The sequence below is a fragment of the Platalea leucorodia genome, assembly GCF_965183815.1.
Source record: "Platalea leucorodia genome assembly, chromosome: 10".
Taxonomy (NCBI): domain Eukaryota; kingdom Metazoa; phylum Chordata; class Aves; order Pelecaniformes; family Threskiornithidae; genus Platalea; species Platalea leucorodia.
In genome coordinates, this window is record NC_138832.1 from 21,112,723 (window position 1) to 21,132,258 (window position 19,536).

The 19,536-nt window shown below is 38.1% G+C and overlaps 1 protein-coding gene across 2 annotated transcripts in view; it reads right to left on the bottom strand.

The window, feature by feature from the left end:
- Positions 1-19,536, bottom strand: part of AMMECR1 (AMMECR nuclear protein 1) — a gene marked incomplete at its 5' end in the record, with an annotated part of 110,770 nt that overhangs the window by 25,750 nt on the left and 65,484 nt on the right. The gene's annotated exons all lie outside the window — the stretch shown is intronic.

Consider the following 19,536-nt stretch of genomic DNA (forward strand, 5'->3'; position numbering starts at 1 on the left):
AATAGAATCCAAGATCCCCGACTCCTAAAAATCTACTTTTTGTGACAGCCTCTCTTTCACAATCTGCTCACCGTACCATGTAGAAACGTAGCTCCCAGAGAATTCATCAAAATAGAACTGATAAATTTAATCAAATTTAAAAAAATAAATTTCCCATTATTTTTTCAGTTAAGTCTGCTATAGTCAATTTTCTCTTAACTAGTTTTCGATAACGAACACAGCTAAACCAGACCATGATTTTTTGGCATCTAAACAATTCTTCAAATATCATCACTAGAGTTATGAAAAATAGGCTAAAGATCTCATTTAACGAACTATTACCCTCTTCTGATAAACAGTGCATCGGTACTACTTTTAGATGGCAGGCAAAGGACTTCAATTCTATCTGCTCTGAAAACCCCTTTTCATTTAGCTCAATAAGCATAACCCTGAGAATCTTGATTCCTTCCCTGAGCAAAATGTGCTTAGCAGAATTACCTTAGAAAATGCATTTAACAAGGAAACGGCCCTGTGTCAATAAGCTGAGCCCAAAGGGCCTAGATACTGTTCTTCAATTAATTCAAAACATTCTGAAATTAATGAGTGGCAAACTCACTGGCTTTTAGATAACAGCAAAGAGACGACAGCAACAAGAGACACTTGGTGACAGGGTTTCAGGGAAAAAAAAAAGTCAATATTTATTGGTTTTTCCATTGCTGGGTTACTGATCAGTGAGGTTAGTTAAGATTTTGACTTTTTTTATTCAGTAACTTCAATAGGAAGAAATTAAGGAACACTCAAGCAGATCACTAGTATTTTCCTAATGAAAATCAGCTATCATAACTCAGTTTGGCAGAGACCAGAAAAAACTAGCGGCTTCCAAGTCACGATTTGCAATTAATTTTTAAGCCAGAAAAACAGGGCAGAGTGTGCTCTTCTTCAGAAAGTGAAATTATTATGAATAAAATTCTCCTAGCTTTTGGCGCAAGAGGTCAGACAGCCTAACACAACCCACATGACAGGCTTCTAACAACTTTTATTTATGACCAGCAGAGTTTTGCCAACTTAAATGGGGATTTCAAGGAGTGATTTACATGCATCATCAAATCACTTGAATGCAAGGAAAAAGAATTTATTTATATTGTCGGGGGGTTGGTTTTTCTTTTTGGTCAGACTGGAAAAATTTCCAGGAAACAAAACAACTGTGAATGACGTATTTTTCCTGAACCCTCCCTTACATTTGGGAGACAGAAAGGGAAAGAACAACATTTATACTTCCTGCACATTTTGTTGCTAAGTGGCAGTCACAGGGTAAAAAAAGCCATACGCACTTGCTGACATTTGGCACAGAATTACTTCTCTCAAGTTCTTAGCCTATTTTATTAGCACAGTGCAGCAGGTAATGGCAACAGTGTTTCAGGTGGGAGAAATAAAATATTGATGTGCAATTTGGCTCTTCAATCCTTTTTTTTTTTTTTAACTCCACAAAGCTGAACTATGCCAGAAAGTCTCTCTCCCAATCTCTGTCTGGATTCAGACATGTAGTTTAAGAGGAAGAAGGAATATTCTGATACTCTATTTTAGACAGTTATGTTAGCTTTAAGAAGAATACCATTCCTCTAAAAGACAACTCAGAGCGTGTACATAAATTAAGAGTTGAGAAGGGCTCATCAGAAAAGGCAACCTCCATTCATTGACTAGATAAGACAATGAAGTCTCTATTTTAGGCAGCCAGAGGTGCCTAAAATAAGCTGTCTATATGTCCTCCGAAATGCCTTAACTCTCTAGCGCATGTGGAAATCGTTAGCGGTGTGGCAATTGTTAACTGGTGAGTATCAGCAAGGCTGCAGTAGTTACAGGACACGATGCACGAAGCCAGCAAACACACCTGGTTGGTTTGAATTTACCAAGAGTCAGTCAGTTGGTTTGGTTTTTTCAAACAACTACGCAGGTTTGGATATTGTCAGACTTCTTGCATAACAGTGCTACAGAAGACATTAATATAATACACCGATTAAAACCCCCCCCCCATAATATCTATTAAGAGTAGACCCAGAAATGGAAAGAGATAAAAAGTTTAGTGTTCTATTTCAAACATTTTCCTAAGAGAATACTTCAGTTTGTTCACAATATCCTGAAGTCCAAACCAATATACCTAGGTTTTATTACCAGTTTCGAAGTGCTGAGTGACAAGGAAGAAGAGAACCTCTGGGCAAAAGAAGAACCATCTACCAAAGAGAGAGAAACCGTTATTTGCTCACTTCAGTAGTTTCCTGAGCTCCTCTCCCCGTCAGATAACAGCAAGAACAGGGACAAGAACAACTACATTTCAAAGCTTTTTTTGAATTCAGATGTCAAAAGATCTAAAAACTTCATCTTTAGGGAGTTTGCTGAAGTCAAGACATCTAAGCTTCTTGGTTGGTAAAATTATTCATCTAAATCTAAGGCATGCTAAAAAAACAAACAAACAAAGGGAAGGTTCTGAACCGATGCCGCAGCTTCCTGCGGCCCAAAGCGGGGCAGTTCGCACCTTCCCGCACGGGACGCCAGCATTTCTGTATTCAGCGACAGAGACGCCCAGCTCCGGTGTGGGTTAATCCTACTGCTGTGCAAGCCACGTCAAACCGGCTCATGGTCTGGAACAGAAGTGGCCGTTGCTGGTGATGACAGAACCCAGCAAAACCTTAACAACCCCCACTTAATGGGGCTACTTGCAAGAAGAATGCTGAAAAAAAAAAGAAATTGTAACACAGGTAAAGTTAACAAAAGCTGTTTTAAAAATGGTATGTATTTATGGCTGTAGAGATTTTTGTTAACACTTCATCACTGAACTGGAAATTCTTCAAAGATCTATTTATAAAAATATTAACTTAAATATTAGTCAAATACATGAGGGGAAAAAAAAGAGTAATTCAGGTATTTTGTTTGGAGTACTGCTGAAACCTGAACAGAGACAATTAGGATATACTGCATTCAACTGTTTCCTCATCATTGCTTACTGCAGTTATACATGAAGTTGGGTATTTTTTACCACCCGTTCCTTGTGCTACATGAACTCACCGATTTTGCAGAAGCAGTTCCATTAGATAGCAGGCAATACAACAGTCACTAAGGCATCACAGCACGTAAGCAAAGGATTATGGAAATCTTAAAAAAATTCTTTAATACATACCAAGATTCATATTGACTGCAGTCACAAGTGGAAAAGAATTTAATGGCTTCAATTATATTCTTAACAGTATTTGTGTGTGTGTGCGTATTGTGCCACCCATACACACAATTACAAAGCAAACCATGCTGGTATTGCTGATAAGGGTCTGGGACTTTGTTGTTTTCCCCCCGAACAAGTTCACCAGTTGTTTAAATCAACAAAAGAGGTATTTACAGAATATTTCCAGGGGTACTTAAAATTTCCAGGCAAATCCTTATCTTAACCTTGATTTCTTACTCTGGCTATCTTGACTCATGGTGCATGCACAGATCAACTCCACAGCACACGGAATGACGAACATGCTCTGGGATGCTTCTCAGCGAATCTGCGCTCCATGCGAGTAGCTGTTAAGACATGGAGCTAATGTGCACCTGCGTAACGACCACTGTCTGGAACTCCTGCGGGTTTAACTACTGCTGGTTCTTCAGCTGGGTCTGAAGAAAACCAGATGAAAATGATCAAACTCCTCACTTACCATTACAAAATTTCTCCTAAGAAAAGAAAGCTAATAACCGTGGAAGCCGTAAAAGCTATGGCTTCCATAAATTTAAACAGAGCTTTTTAGAAGAAAAAGTGAAGATGTTTTTTCTGCTGCTCTGACAATTACCCAGAGAAATATTCCATCACACTCCGAATTCTTCCAAATAAACCCAGGTCATCATTATGCCACAACAGTGTTACATTGTGTGGACATAATGCCTGAAATTAATTTCTCTTTCTTACTGCTATAATATATCAAGGAAACAATGAAGGCTTATATGGTGAGGTCCTTAAATTTTAAGAGAATTTTGTGCATGTGCTGTTTTGGCCTTCAAGTGGAAAAGTATGAACACAGAAGTAGCAGCTCCTGCAATCTGCTCCCATCAGAAAATATAATGCAGTTAGAACTAAAAAAAAAAAAAAAATCCACAAAGTAATATCGTAGTGTCCCAATTACATTAGTAAGAGTCAAGTTTCTGTGGCTTCAACTTCCTTACTGTTTCCTGAGAAAATCTCACACTCTATCCCTTTTGTGGTTCTGAAGGCCTTACTTTTCTCCTTGAATGTGAACAAAGAGCAAACAAGTTAAAGACTGCATTTTTCTCATACTGTTTTAATCACGCAGGGCGTGGGGGGATCATTTTGCATTACTATACAACATGTCCCATTACACTGAAAAAAAAAACATCTTAAATAAATCTAAGATGCAGCAGAGCTTCAGTAATATTTTAGAGGTATGCCTTCACAAAGGTATGGGAAGGCTTTGGATTTAGCATAACAGGTCAGTGAGTGAGAGGTACAGCTTATAGCAAATTACAATACAAAGCGTGCAATTACTCCGCATTTGCCCAGGTGTAGCAAAAAAGCTGTAACTGCTACGCTCCATACCTCGAGAACCGAACAAAGTCAGTTCGGAATAGCCATGCAAAACAGCTGCCTGTACTCTGAATTGCTCAGCATGGACCTTGAATAATATTTTCTGACTACAGGGGAACATAAGGTAAAGCAGCTGTATGCAGCAGTTTCTTCGTAGGTGGCAGCTTCTTTTCTGCCTTCTTCTGTATTGTCCCTCGCCCCTCCCTGCATCTGTCACCATGCTGGGATAAGTGAGGACAACGGCATTCAAAAAGGCGTGATGGTTCTCGTGTCATACTCATGCCAACAGTCAGGAAGCCGAAAGGTGTCAATTGCCATGGAAATGCCCTGGTTTGATACATAAAAAGCAAATCCACAGCACTTAAAACAATCTCACCACGTAACACAGTAAGCTTGTCCCAGTCATTCCAGATGCTGGTTTAAAAACTGCGTAACACAACTGACCGGGGTTTGGTGTGTAGGTTTTTGTTTGGTGAACACATGACAACAGACTAGTCAGAAAACTCTAACTGAGCTCCAACTGGACTAAATTACAATGTCACTAAAAGGCTCTCCAGCAGATGGCAAAGTTTAGATAATTAACAAAAATGAACTGCTCCATTACATTTAGAACCGTACAGCTTGAGCAATGCTAACCACTCCAATCCCTAGGGGCATAAAAAGAAGTCTCTAGAATTCTTTACATCTCCAGCAAGTCTCTCAATATTGACCTAAGATCATCACTTTGCCCCAAAACGGACCCTGAAGACAAAAATCTTTTAACACCATTTTATTGCTGAAATCAACCCTCATTTAATCAGTTCACAAAATATTACTCCACTCTAAAGATGCATTCAAGTCATAATTTTTAAAAAGTACAAGTTAACATGAAATATTTTTAATTCTTTATGAACTTTAAAAAGCTTCATGTTAAGCACATATGGAAACATATGTTCCTAAACATCTCAGTAATTCAACGATAATAAATACATGAATATAATTTGAACATTTACATGTTCAATTTCCTGCAGCTTGTAAAAGAGGTTTATTTTTATGATACTGTTGAAAGTCTGGAACAAAAAAAGTACTTTATTTTCTCAGTATTCCTTCTGTCACTAGAAATACTACAAACTATATTTTTATATAAAAATATGATGTAGTTGAATTTTTATTAGTTGTCAATACGATTAACTTTAAAAACAACCAAGATAGTCAATGCTGGGGATCGACTTTTACAATTAAGCTTAGTTTTGATACTGTTTGTCACAAATACAGAAACTATGTTTTATGGTCTTTGAAACCACAAGGATGGACAAATTAAGTACATATAATCAGGTTAAGAATAAGGAAAGCAAAAGGCATGGTAGAATATGCAGTAACTAAACTGAGCAGGAAAAAGATCATATTCACTTACTTGAGGTGTTGCATTAAATGTTTCATAGAAAAAAGACAATAAAATATTCTGAAATATGAAGGTATTGATGAATATAGTCTGATAAGTTAAATGAAAGGTGACAGAATCCAGTCTTGAAATTGTTGAACAAGTGCATAAGCTGAGAACAACCCAGGGTCCGCAATGTCTCGCAGACTGGAATGTGACTACTCATAAAACAGGGCACTGAGTAACATCCTGGCTTGTTTCCCAAGATATGTGTTTCATCAACATCACTACTCAACTTGGATTATGGTTAAACCAGCTGTTTTTTATCTAAGTGCAGCCTTACACATACTGCAAAGAGATGCAAATCTGAGTGCCGTCAGCGTAAATGTTGGTATATGAGCTCACGGCATCTTACTAATTCTCAGTGTTTTTATAAATATAGTAAAAAAGACAGGCACAAGATTAATCCCTTGTGGCACACTGTATGTGGTACGTCGCGTGGCACCTCAGGAAAAGAAATAGCCACTCTGTATTTCACGAGAATCTGTAGGCACAAAAGAAACTATTTTGGTTTCTAGACACTTACTCCTGCTATCATGAAGCCATCCTAGAATGCAGGCATGAGAATTGCTGCATCAGCACAAAACTTAATTCCTTATTTAAGGCAACAAGCAAGGCTTCCCGACATTTTTTTCCTGTTAATTTTGTGCGTAAGTTTTTACTTCATACATGAATCTCATTAATAAATTAAGCTATGACTGTTCAATACCTCTACAAATCACAAATTAAAAAATAGAGGCTGTTCTAGATATATAAACACATTCTACACAGCTGGAAGCTTTGCCTCCTGCATTTCCCTCCCTTGATCTTCTGCCACACACAAGTCAGTCGTCTGTATGCCACCTTCTTATTCTCCTTTTAGCAACTCCGCCACTTCCCTCTCTCATGAGAGCAGGTCACCATTTCATCCCTTTACTCCTCCTAGTTTTCTGCCACATTTCTGTCTACTTGGGGTGGCACATTCAGTGCCACCTGCAGCTTACTCAGCGCGCAGAAGTGACTGGATGGGGCATTCACAAATCTCTGTATCTAAGGTCAGGATGCCCACGCAACAGAAACTCTGCAAGCTCAGCTAAACAGTACATTCAGTTCCAAGTCTGCCAGCTGTTGCTCTGTGTATGTTTTCCACTCTAAAACAGGTTTTGAGTAGCAAATAAAAACAGCTGAAGTGGAATGAAAAGGAAGTTCTGAAGTGAAGAAGAGGCAAAAGGCTCAGGTTAGGCTACATCTGCCTATAGCCTCACAAACTATAACTGAAGTATTCAAGGAGTGCATTTAACTCAACAGCATTACATATATTTGAAAATTCTGCTCAGCTACAGAACAAAGAGTATTACAAAACATGAAAGTATAAACACGACCATTTGACTATGAGATTAACTGAAATGTGAAATTCGTGCTTACTAATTAAATATTTTACATCATATCCTCTTAGAGAAACTACAGGCCAAACTCTTCACCCTTTGAAGGTAGTAGGAATTTTGCCATTCACTGCAGTAAAGCCTAAACCAGCAAATTACTATCTGTTCTGTTCTTGCGTTAACTTAGCTTTCAACTACCGCTAACATCTTACATTGCTACATATGTTTAACTGAGGGAATTATACCAAGAGCAACCAAAGCTTGATTATTCCATGTTAAATGAGGATACAAGGTGGACACACACAAAGAATTGGCTTATTTGTAATTAGATCCATTAGAGCTACAATTCAACACATTTATCTAAAGTGTTTAATATGAAAAATGGGAATAGGTTTCATCACCTTTCTAAAAAGCAACTCATAAATGTTTCACCTCCTGGATGTCAGGAACGCTTTAGTTAAACACACAGTTTTGTGAAATCGTATGTAACAGTTCTTGGAAGCCTACATTTTTTTTTTTGGGGGGGGGGGGGGGGAGGTTCATGTATTGTAGACTTCCACAGACCTGAAGAGGGTTTTCTGAGCAAGAAAACAGAAAGTCACCCTTTCAGTAATTGAAAAAGCAGAACACACAAAGAGGGGGTTGCTCTAACGACTGAGGCTGCATGCAGTGCAGAGACCTCCACAGACAAAGCACAGCTGCTGCTCTCTGCAATGAGGGATTAGCAGTCTAGGTCAAAGGAAAAAAAGCCTCTCTGTAGCCAAGTGAGCGCACGGCAGAATGCATCCTCAGCACAGATGAGAAAGGGCCATCTAACCAGCTTGCAAATTCTGTAGAAGCTTCTGGGAACAGAAACAAAACCAGCATCAATTTCTTGACAGAACATGTAAAAATATTCCTGGTGAAAAGCAGTGATGCCCTGTTAGAGGACTGAGGTGGCAATGACCTTTCCGTTATTTTAAAATTATGTTTCCCCTTTCCCTTCTTTGGGTTCATATATAGAACAAGCACTTTTTCTTCCTGGCAAAACCAACATGCTATCTGTTGGGTTTTAACAATAGCATCTGCAAGTAACTGGCCTAGAGGTAACCGAAGCAGCTCTTTTAATTGTCCCTCATAAGAACCAAAGCTGGTAAAAATATACAGAATGCACACAGAACTTTTTTTTTTTTAAATGCAGACATTCAAATCTCTTTCAACCTTCATACAGTTGAGTCAGAATGTATTTTGGCTTTAAACATTTCTGGCTTTACATTGACACTTCAGTTGAATGGGATATAAGCCAATATTTGAAGAAAAAGAAGTACTTAAAAGTTTTTATTACATACTAAATATATTTTTATTCTAAATCATTTGCCTTAGCAACTTTTCTCATAGAGAAAAAATGAATAGTCTTCTAAACTGAGAAATACTGTTTGAATGTACCAGCGTGAATGTATTTCTAATCTGGCTTTTGTTTATGAATAAAACACTGAAAACGTTACTGGCAATTAGGCTGGTATCTGAAGTGGCAAATTAATTGCATGTTACAGGTACCTTGGGACCTATTTCAGTTTGTGGTATTATAGAAGTCATTAAAATTACTTGAACTAGAAGAGTCAAAAAGTTGTACTGTTCAAAAAAACAAGAGCTTTTCTTCTTTCCCCCTATCAAATCAAACTAAATTCAACCTAAATAAAATGTACTCAACTGAAAAATTCAGTAAAAATAAAAAGACGTAACATTATTCCCTTCAGCAAAGTCACATTTCCTTGCTGGTGAAAGTCTGATATACCTGGTTTCATACACTGACTGACACAACCGTTAGTAATCGCCATGATCACAAAAGCCCCTTTCAATGAAGCTGGGGTTGCGGCTCGTGACAGAGGGGGCCGTTCCCAAGAGCTGTGCCCGGGCTCATCCGAGCACTCCTTAACATCTGTACAAGTTCCCTAAGTTCTTGTGGGAGTGAGTTATATACTGTACTGCTCCAGCTTCAGAGGCTGCTTGCCTGACTACTGACCCTTTATTACAAGTAATATGCACTAAGACAAAAAAAAAATACTGCACTGGAACAGCAAACCTAAATTTAAGCATGTAAGCTAACGGACTTTGTAGCCTGCACATTATATTTAAAACACAGATGCATGCCACCATTTCCCCCCTGCAATACCCTTGCTTTAAGAATTGAGTGTTATCAGTCCTACTGAAATTGGTATTGATGGCCAAAAAAAAGCTCCTCTCCACTGTCGTCAAAAAGCTATTCTCTGTGTGTTAATTACAACTACATTTAGAAAAGTTTTAATTAAAAGTTTTGAAAACACACATAAAAGTAGGAACCTGTGAGGTTAGAAATATTTTTTGGATCTACACCAAACATTTTTAAGAAACTTTTATTTACATACTTTCACAGCATTAGATGCTTTGTAAACTGTATCAATACATTGTCATTTACATAGCTAAGAAATGAAAGGACGTTCAATTTCTGTTTGTAAAAGAAAGGCTGTCACCAATATACACTTGCATGGAGTGTATATATCACTCCATACACTTTTATGGAGTACTATTATTTAAGTATTTTATTATTTATGGAGTAATTATTGAAAAGTGCATCAACAACTCAAAGGGAAGAAACAAACCTGGAGTGCTTTTGTCCCTAATATTATATTTTAAAATAATATTAGGGAAAAAAACAACTGTTATTTTCAGGTAAATCTATATTCCCTCCTACAATGCATCAAATGAACAGTAATACTTCCGTCATTTGTAAATGATGAAATTCAAGACAGGTCAGCTCCCCGCCCCGAGATCACATGCTCAAATACATACATTGTATGAGATGAAATAGTACAGAACGCTGGGGCCTGTAGGACTTTTGGACCACCTCAGAATCTGAAGTGTGTTTAGGCTTAGATGTCTTCAGACATTCTTCAGCATTTTCTGTGGCTGCCTATGTCCCACCAGAGGTAGATATGCTATTTCTTCTTCCACAAGCTTTTCCACCATCTCAACTATACAGCTCTGTAAGGGACACAACTCCTCTCTTCCTGGTGTCAACAGGAACGATTTTTAGAAACAGGTATCTGTTGGTGCTATTTAAAAATACCAGAAAACATTGCTACAGTTTACAAGAGCATTTTAGTTCTCATTACTCTGTTCTATGGAAAATGGTACATTCGGTTTGAAAAGCTTCAACATCTTTGTGTTAAAGTGAACGAGAGCTTTTGGAGCCTGGTCCCCCACAATAAATTCATGCTATTTCTTCTTTATACAGTCTTAAAAGGAAGCATCAGAAAACACCTAAATGGAGGAGGTGCTGACAGACTGAAAACTTTAATTGAGACTCCTTTCCCACGGTGCCTCCCACACAAAGCTGCAGAGTTTAAAGATTTTAACAGCCTGTAAGCATAAGAGACAATTCCTTTTCCTTTGACCTCACTTAATCCCTGATAACTTGTATTAAAACAGTAGGTTTCACCAAAAATTAGCTCCTTGAGCCAAACAAAGCCGTTAAGTTTAATTGTACTGGGCGAGGTATCTGATACACCACTGCTGCACCTCAATTTCCAGCATCTTAGGAAGCGAGGGACAGACTGCATTAACATCCTTCTCATATTTAGCACACATAAGCACTGACCAGTATGTGCAGTGGGAAGTTTTCTCCACCACCTCCACCCCCCACCCTGCCTTAGCAATGATGTTGTGGGAAATGTCCCTTACTCTATGTTAAAAATAAACATCTACTGCCAAGCTGAGGACAGCCAGAGAGAGAAACTTGCCCAGAAGCAGGTAACTTCTATGCCAACTTCTTCCATTCTGTCCTACCTAAGAGTTTCCAAAGACGCAAACCCTTTCTTTAAAACGCAAGTGCTCTGAGCCACACTTCATCCACGCCTCTCTGCTGTCTGAGCACACAGTCCTACCTTGTATTCTTCAGCACTGGCCCATAACCCAGTATGTTTTTGTAGCACTTAAGAAATCAACAACTCACCGAAAGTCTCAAATGAAAGCAGAGATTTTTAGGATGTGTTCTGAAGACGTTCCCTTTAAGAGTATCATACAAAAATATGAAAAAGTTGACCAAAAACCATGGAGTCCCAACAACTATCCATACTAGGAATGGAAAAGCAAGACTTATGGCAATGTAGAGCTTTGCTCGGAAAACCAGAGCGGCCAGTTCCCCTGCCTCCACCCTCCCTCCCAAACACTTATGTCAAGTATTATTCAAAGACAAGTACAAATCTGACTTTCAACCAAACTAGCGTTTGCAACTCAACTAGAACTCCGTCTTTGAACTTCCAGGGTGTGCACCGTTTTCGTAGCACAATGGAAGGAGACTGTGTGGGAAGAACATGACATGCAAGAGCATCGTGGGAAAGTCTAGAGTCACAGATGACATGGCTCCTCCCTGAAACCCATCTGGAAAGTCTGAGTAACTGCTGGATTTCCCCAGTTACCCATTCACATTCAATCAAATTTCAGGAATATCTGATTTATTCAAAATACCATAAATTACGTCAACTAATGCAAGTTATTTTGCTTGACCATGACTTTTTCAAAGTATGCATTTTATGAGAAGGATATTTTTTAAATGCCCAACTTTTAATGCATTTTTTTTTAAATAAGACGATGAAATCAGTGTTTAAATTCTGGACATAATTCCTTAGTTACACCAAAATCTACTGCTGAGACCTTAGACTTATGACAGTCTCAGCAAACCCCCCCCCCCGAACTCCATCGAGCCACTTTATACAGATGTAGCAATTTTGTAATCACTTTGAATTCTAAAATTCCATTTTTCCTAGATTTCCTTTACCTTTTATACCTTTATTTACCTTTCATAAAGAGTCAATTCACAGAGTAAGTTTCTTCCACCAAACACAGTAATGCATTCCCCTGTGCCAAAGAATTCATATTCTATAATTCAGTTTTCCCAGCAAAACAGTAAAATGGTTATCAATATTTGATAACCCTGGATCTATTTAAAGAGCTTTGGTAGAGCATCGTTATGCGCTCCTCCTTTCATGGAGATGATAATCTCAGGACTGTCCTTCCATTTGTAGTGTTTTCCTTTGCTTGCTTTCAGGAAGTGTTGCTAAGGGAACAGACTATCAGCTACCACTAGGTCCAAAGGTCTAGCGAGGTGTTTTTCAGGAAAAATAGACCAACAATTACAAAACCGGTATTTTTTTTTTTTTTTTTTAATAAAGAAAAAACAAAATAAGGCAGAATTACTACATCCCCAACGCACATAATGTGCAAGAAACATATATTCACTAGGGCATGCTCCTTCTCCCTCCTAAACAACATTGTTCTATTTTCATTTCATAATGAAATAAGGAGAAGCATTTAACCCATCATTAAAGCAAAAGTTTGGGTTTTATTCCACTTCTAGAGCCAGTATGGTATTTAGCTTTGTGCTTTGAGAAAAGGCAGTAGACGGTCCTGTTAAGCAACAGTTCCCTGAAATAACAACCTGGCACTGTGTGCACAAAATCATTACAGACCTACTTACTGAATTGACTCACAGAGAGTAACTAAGCCTGGCTCAAAAAATTCAAATTTGTATACTTCATTTAGAGTTTCTGGTATTGTGAGTTTACATCACAATCCATTTTACTACTAAACAATTATATTCCCCTATAACAGATCTGAGGATTTACCCAAATTAAAGCAGTGTTATTTGTAAAATTAATGTGTACAATAGTTCAGCAACAAGCTTTTTTTGGCTTAGATGAAATTCAGAAATATGAACAGCTCCAAGTTTCAGTAAAGTCTCATCTCCATACAGATGACATGGCAGGCAAAACACATGAACCTGTATAAAATACCTATATGTTAAAATAATTTTGCCTGAGTTTCATTAAAGGTAATCAGTCACCATTTAAAAAAATCAAGCTGCTAATACCTTAATTTTATATTTTACCAGAAGCATTCTGGAAAACAAAAAGAGCGTTCTAAGATTATTAATAATACCTCTGGAGGTCAACACCACCATAAATATATATCTTCTAATTTGTAAAGCAAAGTTTACTGCTGAACTGTCTTAATATACTCTGGCCCAGTTCTGACTTAGAGTTTAAGACAATACTATTAAGTCAGCTGCAATTCCTATAAAGATTATAATAAAATATTAACACAATGTACCTTATCTTTACTAATGCTATAATTAAATGTCCAGAACACCAATGGAAACCCTGTATATCTCACATGTAAAGTTATAACTTCAAAAGACAATCAGGAGAAGGGAACAGAAATGTAAATTAAAGGACGAACCAAAATAAAAATAAAATAATAATTAAAAAAAAAAATCAAAACTTGAACAGGCTTCTATTGCATTTAAGATCAACTTGCCTTCTTAAAAAAGGTTTTCCTAACAACTTTCACAAGGCTTGTATGCTAAAAGCTTTTCTAATTTTATGTGACTGCATCAGCCCAACAAGAGATTACATCTCTCTATACATCCCACCCCACTTATAAACTAGAACAACCTGATTAAATTGCTTTTACTCAGCAATTTGAGAAACTTAATGGATCCATTTTCTAACAAATATGATGTCTAACTGTGCTTGACAGAAATCACTTTCAATGCTTCTGCCCCCTATTACTGATTTTAATTGAAATGTACTTATTTGTGATAGAACCCCCCCCTTTCCTGCACTGCACTTTATTTGGGGGGAGAGAAACAGCACGTGGCCCAGATACGACAACTGTTGAGCACTAAAAAACAAAACTCATTTAAGCCTGTTAGCAAAAGCGAAAATTACAGCTACCTTTGCAAATGATTTCTACACAAATGTAAATCAGGTGCAGCACAGGCCAGCAGACAGGGACAGCAGACCTAGAATTTACAGAAGAGTAAAAACACCAAATAGAACAGGAGCATCTCAACTATTCTGTATTTTGGCAGCTGAGGCAGCTCACAAATCCTGTGGCCACACAACAAAAAAAAAAAACCTTAAAAATGCTATATCTTTAGCCCTTGCACTTTATCTCTGAGTTATGATAGAATAAGCTTTAAAAGTAAATCTAGTAAAAATTGGTTTAAATTCATCTATTGCCTTCATATTTCCTGTTGTTTCCTTGGGTCCATTCCCACCTTCTCTGAAACAGCTATTCCCTCCTCCCTTCAGAGCAACAACACTACAAGGCTACAGTGCTTATGTATTTCCTAATCTCTTTCAAACATGGCTTTGGCTCAGGCACCTCCTTCTTTTGCTAAGGAGTTATAGTGACTGGACATTGCTACAAAGGGATGGGAATCACTTAAAACACCTTCTCTCCTGCTGACTACGTGATGAGCAGGATCTGCCTTATACTGATCACTTGAAGACGTCCATCTCATGGCAACATCCTCAACTACCAGTCTTTCAATGGGGCCCATGGTACCAATTAGCAGTCCTGCAGCTTCTTCAGCATCCTTGAACCTTCCTTAGGGCCACAGAGATCCCCCCCTGGGCTGAGGGAAAAACACTCAGTACACCATTTTAAGCGTCAGTTTGGTACCCCACTTCCCACCTCCCCAGGATCGTAGGATGCTCTGAACTCACTCCTAACTGCAGACTCCCTAGGGCAGAACCTTCAATGGTGTAAGTGAAAGACACGTGCTGTGACCGCCGGAGGAGCCCCAGCTGCCTGCAGTCCTCTTGGCTCAAAAGGCTTTGACAGCATGTACGGCACTTTTATTATTCAAGCTTAGTGGATTTTTTAAGTTGAACCCCCACTAAAAACTTAACAACTAAATGGGGTCATAGGGGTAAGTGGGAGTTCGGAGTTACACATTCCAGATGGTTATTGCCACTGGCTTCTCACATGCTCAGTGGGACACACTGGTTGTCCATCCACTCAACTAGACACAGAACCATGTTACCACAGATCTCCCTAAGCACCGATTCTCACCTTGAGGTGCTCCCTCTGTTGCAGATCACCCTTTAGTAGGGGCAAAATCTGTGCCCTCTGCCTCAATAAGATGTCCTTGAAAACTGAGAGGCAACCAGCAGACGCCTGCTTCTTACAGAAACATACAAAGGAAAAGGAAGCAACATGATGCTTCCCAGCTTTAAAGACAATGTTAAACATGCAAGAATAGCATGACACTGGTGAGTTCAGGCTGTCAAGAGTCTACATTGCTCTCTGCAGAGCTTAATTTTGAAAGTGATAGTGTAAGCTTCATTTCACAATTATCAGGCATTTTTCACTGGTGGCCACCAGACGCAGAGTAGTAATAGAATAAAAAAAGCTGACTTTCAGCAGCGGTATACTATAAATCAGAGCCACAAAATAAGACAGCCTGCAAAGTATTATCAGTGGGCAACACAGAAGCAACAATGTGCTCTGAAATATTACATGAAATGCTATTTGCAGGAATTAATTCAGACTATGAATTCTGTGAACAGTGAAGGTCACAACAAATGTCAAAAACATATAGAATTCCACCAACTCTGCAGTTCAAAAATTGCGGTCAGATACATGAGTATGCTTTGCCCTGGATCAACAGCAATGACTGTCTACACTCACAGCAACGCTGCCTGATAGTAAAGGCTTTGGGAAGTTAGCACTGAGTTGTAGGGGCTGATTACAGGGAAGGTTGAACAAGTCTATGTAAAAAAACCCAGGAATTAAACAGAGTGGTCACCTCAGCTAAACACAAGAGGGAAGCTGCCCTCTCTGCACAAATACTTGCCTCTAGTCTTTAGTAAGTAAGGCCAACATCAATATTAACATGATCAGTCATTCAACATTTTTCAATTTTACCCCCTTAAATAAGTTGGCCATACTGTAGTCTGGCAGTTGGACGGTTGACTTTACGGTGTGGAACAGGAGGAAAGGGTCAATGTTTTTCACAGAGAGCAGGCAGGCGATATGGCAGCAACAAGGACTAAGACTCTTGAAATTGCTGACAAATAGAGAGCAGTAGTTGATGCCACCGGTAGCCAAATCCTCATATGGAATCTACACCCAAATTCAGTTACGAGAAAATTGGGTTGCAGGTTTCACTTCCTTCAATCTTGCGCTTCTCATCCCAAGCTGCCCTCTTTTGTTTTCATTTCTTGATCAACCACATCTAGGCTGAATGTCTGACAGCAGCCATATTCTCTCAGGTGGAGTGGTTAAGTAGAACACACAACAAAAAGACTGATTACATCATATAGTCAGCAGTGACAGGCCTATGCTAGTTCAGGAGGGTGGGTTACATATTATTTTAAAATTTAAATCCAGTTTTCAGCCATCACAGTAATCCACTTCAGGCTTGGAGTCCTCCAATTTTTCGTCACTGCTTTCTTCTATGACAGAAGGCTCTGTCACATAACATCTCCCTTTATCTGCCTCTTGTCTACTATTTCCCTCCCCAGACATATATTCTAGCCTCGATAGGATAAACCACCGCAGAGTTAAAACCTAATTTATACACCTATACTTGTTATATCCCCAAGGTGTAAAAGATGACTTCAAATTATATGAAATGGGTAGGAAAACTAAACTGAAATTAATAAATGAAACCATTTCATTCAGTATCTCAAGTGTAAGACAGCAGGAGTTTAAAATTTTAGTGCCAAAACCTAAAGTCTTACTGCTGAACAGAATACATGAAAAAGTAATTTATCAACCTGTTATGAAATTCTGTGGTAACCTGCTTCCAAGTTCAGTGTATTTTCTTGAAGGAGCTGTAAAACACAAGGTATTTTTCATAATCTGTATTTATTTTTATGCATTCAGGTGGGATATTCAATTAACACATTCAGTCGAAAGGACTATTTTGCCCATGATAAAACTTCTTATGTCCTAATATCCAGTATTCAATACTGTAAAACATTTTGGACAAGGATAGATTTTTATTCAACTAACCTCCTAGTAAAATCATATAAAAATCACTAAATCTGAACCTATCTCCATAAAGTTCTGCAGAAGATTTTAATAATATACTTCCTTTTCCCTGTGTTTCACTGATGTAACTGCAGAGAAAATTGAATTCTAACATGTAGATTTTATTAGGAATACAGTACTAGCATTTTTAACTATGGGTATTCTCATCCCTCCTCACGACTTCGGCAGATGCATCCAATTAACGATGAATCATTCTACATAAATTTCCTGTTTAGAACATACTGGCAATACCAGCATAACAACCTACAGAGCTCAAAATGGGGAAGAGAAACTCACTGGGTCACACCATCATCATTTTTGTTTACAGACCCCCAAAAGGTGTTTTTTAAGTCGGGGTGCACAGGTGTCCCAAGAAAGAAATTATGCACTTTAGATTCCTAGATGAACTATCATTATGCTATTTGAAGAAACTACACTATTATATGCAGACAGAGATGTATACGCTACACATTGTATACAATATACAACTAGAGATCACTACTAGTATTAAGGAAAATTTGATTTATTGTGATCCTAAGCACTACTCAGCCTATTTGTAATAAAATCGTGCGTGAAGGAAATTGAGGATATTTGGATCGCAAAGCACCAGGGCATATAAGAACAGACGTTCTTCTGTACCATTTTACTCACTGAAAGTTGGGCCACAATTCCACAGAAGGTGCTGAAAAAGAAAAGAATGAACTAGACAAACAACCTGGTTCTGTTTATCCATGCTGTATCTTCAGAACAACTGAAGAAAAGTGCCTCTCATTGTCAAAGTAAAATAAAGTCAGAAGAATATCTGCCTGTATCCTCAACTGAAAGTTTTGGTCAAGTTCCACTTTCTGAAGTGGAGAGCCCATTCTCATTCTACCTACTTTGTTGATTAATTTTTGCCTTCCCTGAAGAAGTTTGTTTTTTGTTTTTTTTTCTCTCTTTCAGGAATTGTCACATCTTCTGCAGGAGCCTAATGCCCACATGCTGCTGAATCATGCTATAACGTCCTAGTTTCTGATCCCTCCTAGTGAGAGTTGTGGAGCTCCAAACTCTGAAACTTCATAGACGTTTCAAAGGTGCTTCTTTTATTCCTCAAATGCTCTCCTCTGGAAGCTCTGTAGTTGAAAAGACTCACACCATGAAGGAAACTGATCAGAGGTAACCCTCTCTTTCTTTTTTTAAATTATGATTGATAGAAGGGAACAACTTTTTTGTACATTCAGATATGAACTTTACATTTCAGTGGTCGTATCTGAAGTTTGGGGCTTTTTTTTTTTTTTTTTGTAAAACAACAGAAAACATTTTTGGTGCCATAGACATGAAAAAGGTTCCCCATAAAAGGTAATAAAATCCAATATGCCACTGAAAAAAAAAAATATATTTTAAAACAACTGATGAAAAATAGGTTGGTATATGGTTTCATTTCTCTCATCTCGAAAATTACTGAACTATCCTCTGAATAGCCTAGAATAAACTTCCACAGCATGTGGCCATTGCTTAAATACTGCACTGAAAATATTTCCGTTCCTTTCATTTGAATCACTTTTCACATATTTTGACTTCAGCTTTCAGAGTTAGAATGCAGTGACAGGAATCTTATAAGCATTTTTAAAGGTATGCAGGAGTACAGCGCTATTTGATTTGTGAGAATGGAAAAATCCATGAACAAAGACTACTTTTTTGGCTATCACGTTCTTCCTAGTCTTAGGGGGCAATTTTCTGTACAAGCCTATTGTTCTCGATCAGGCACTGTAAAGCGTACACTTAAATGAAACGCTCTCCAGTGCAGGGAGCAAGTTGTTTTTCCTTCAGTCTGGCTCACTAATGGTTAAGATTTTAAGGCTTTTACCCTTCCACAGAGAAATTGCTTTGAATTTTATTATAAGCTTCTTCTCATTGACCATTTTGATTGCTGAGGTTTTAAAGAACACAACCAGAAACATTCCAGATCAAATAAATAAATAAAACCAACACAATAAAGGTAACCAGGTCTTTCAGAAGTCTGTAAGGACTCCTGGAGATGAGCAGTTCATTTCTTCAAGCTGAGCAGAGAAGCATGAAATGAACTTCAGCTTGCAACAAACTAGGGGGACATGTACGAAGGAACATGTCCCATTTTAATATTACTTAATACTGGGATTGACAAGGCATTTTAACAGCAAAGAGGAAGATCCTGTAATGGAGGAAAGCCTCAAATCTAAAGTGATCTGGAGGCACCAATTATTTCAAGTGATGACAATTTTAGAGGTCTACACATGCCAGAATGTAGTTTCTATTTTAAAGTACTATAAACAGTCTATTGTAACTGAGTGGAACAAAATTCCATCGATTCTTTAGAAAATTAACTTAAGAAAACTCTTAGAAAAAAC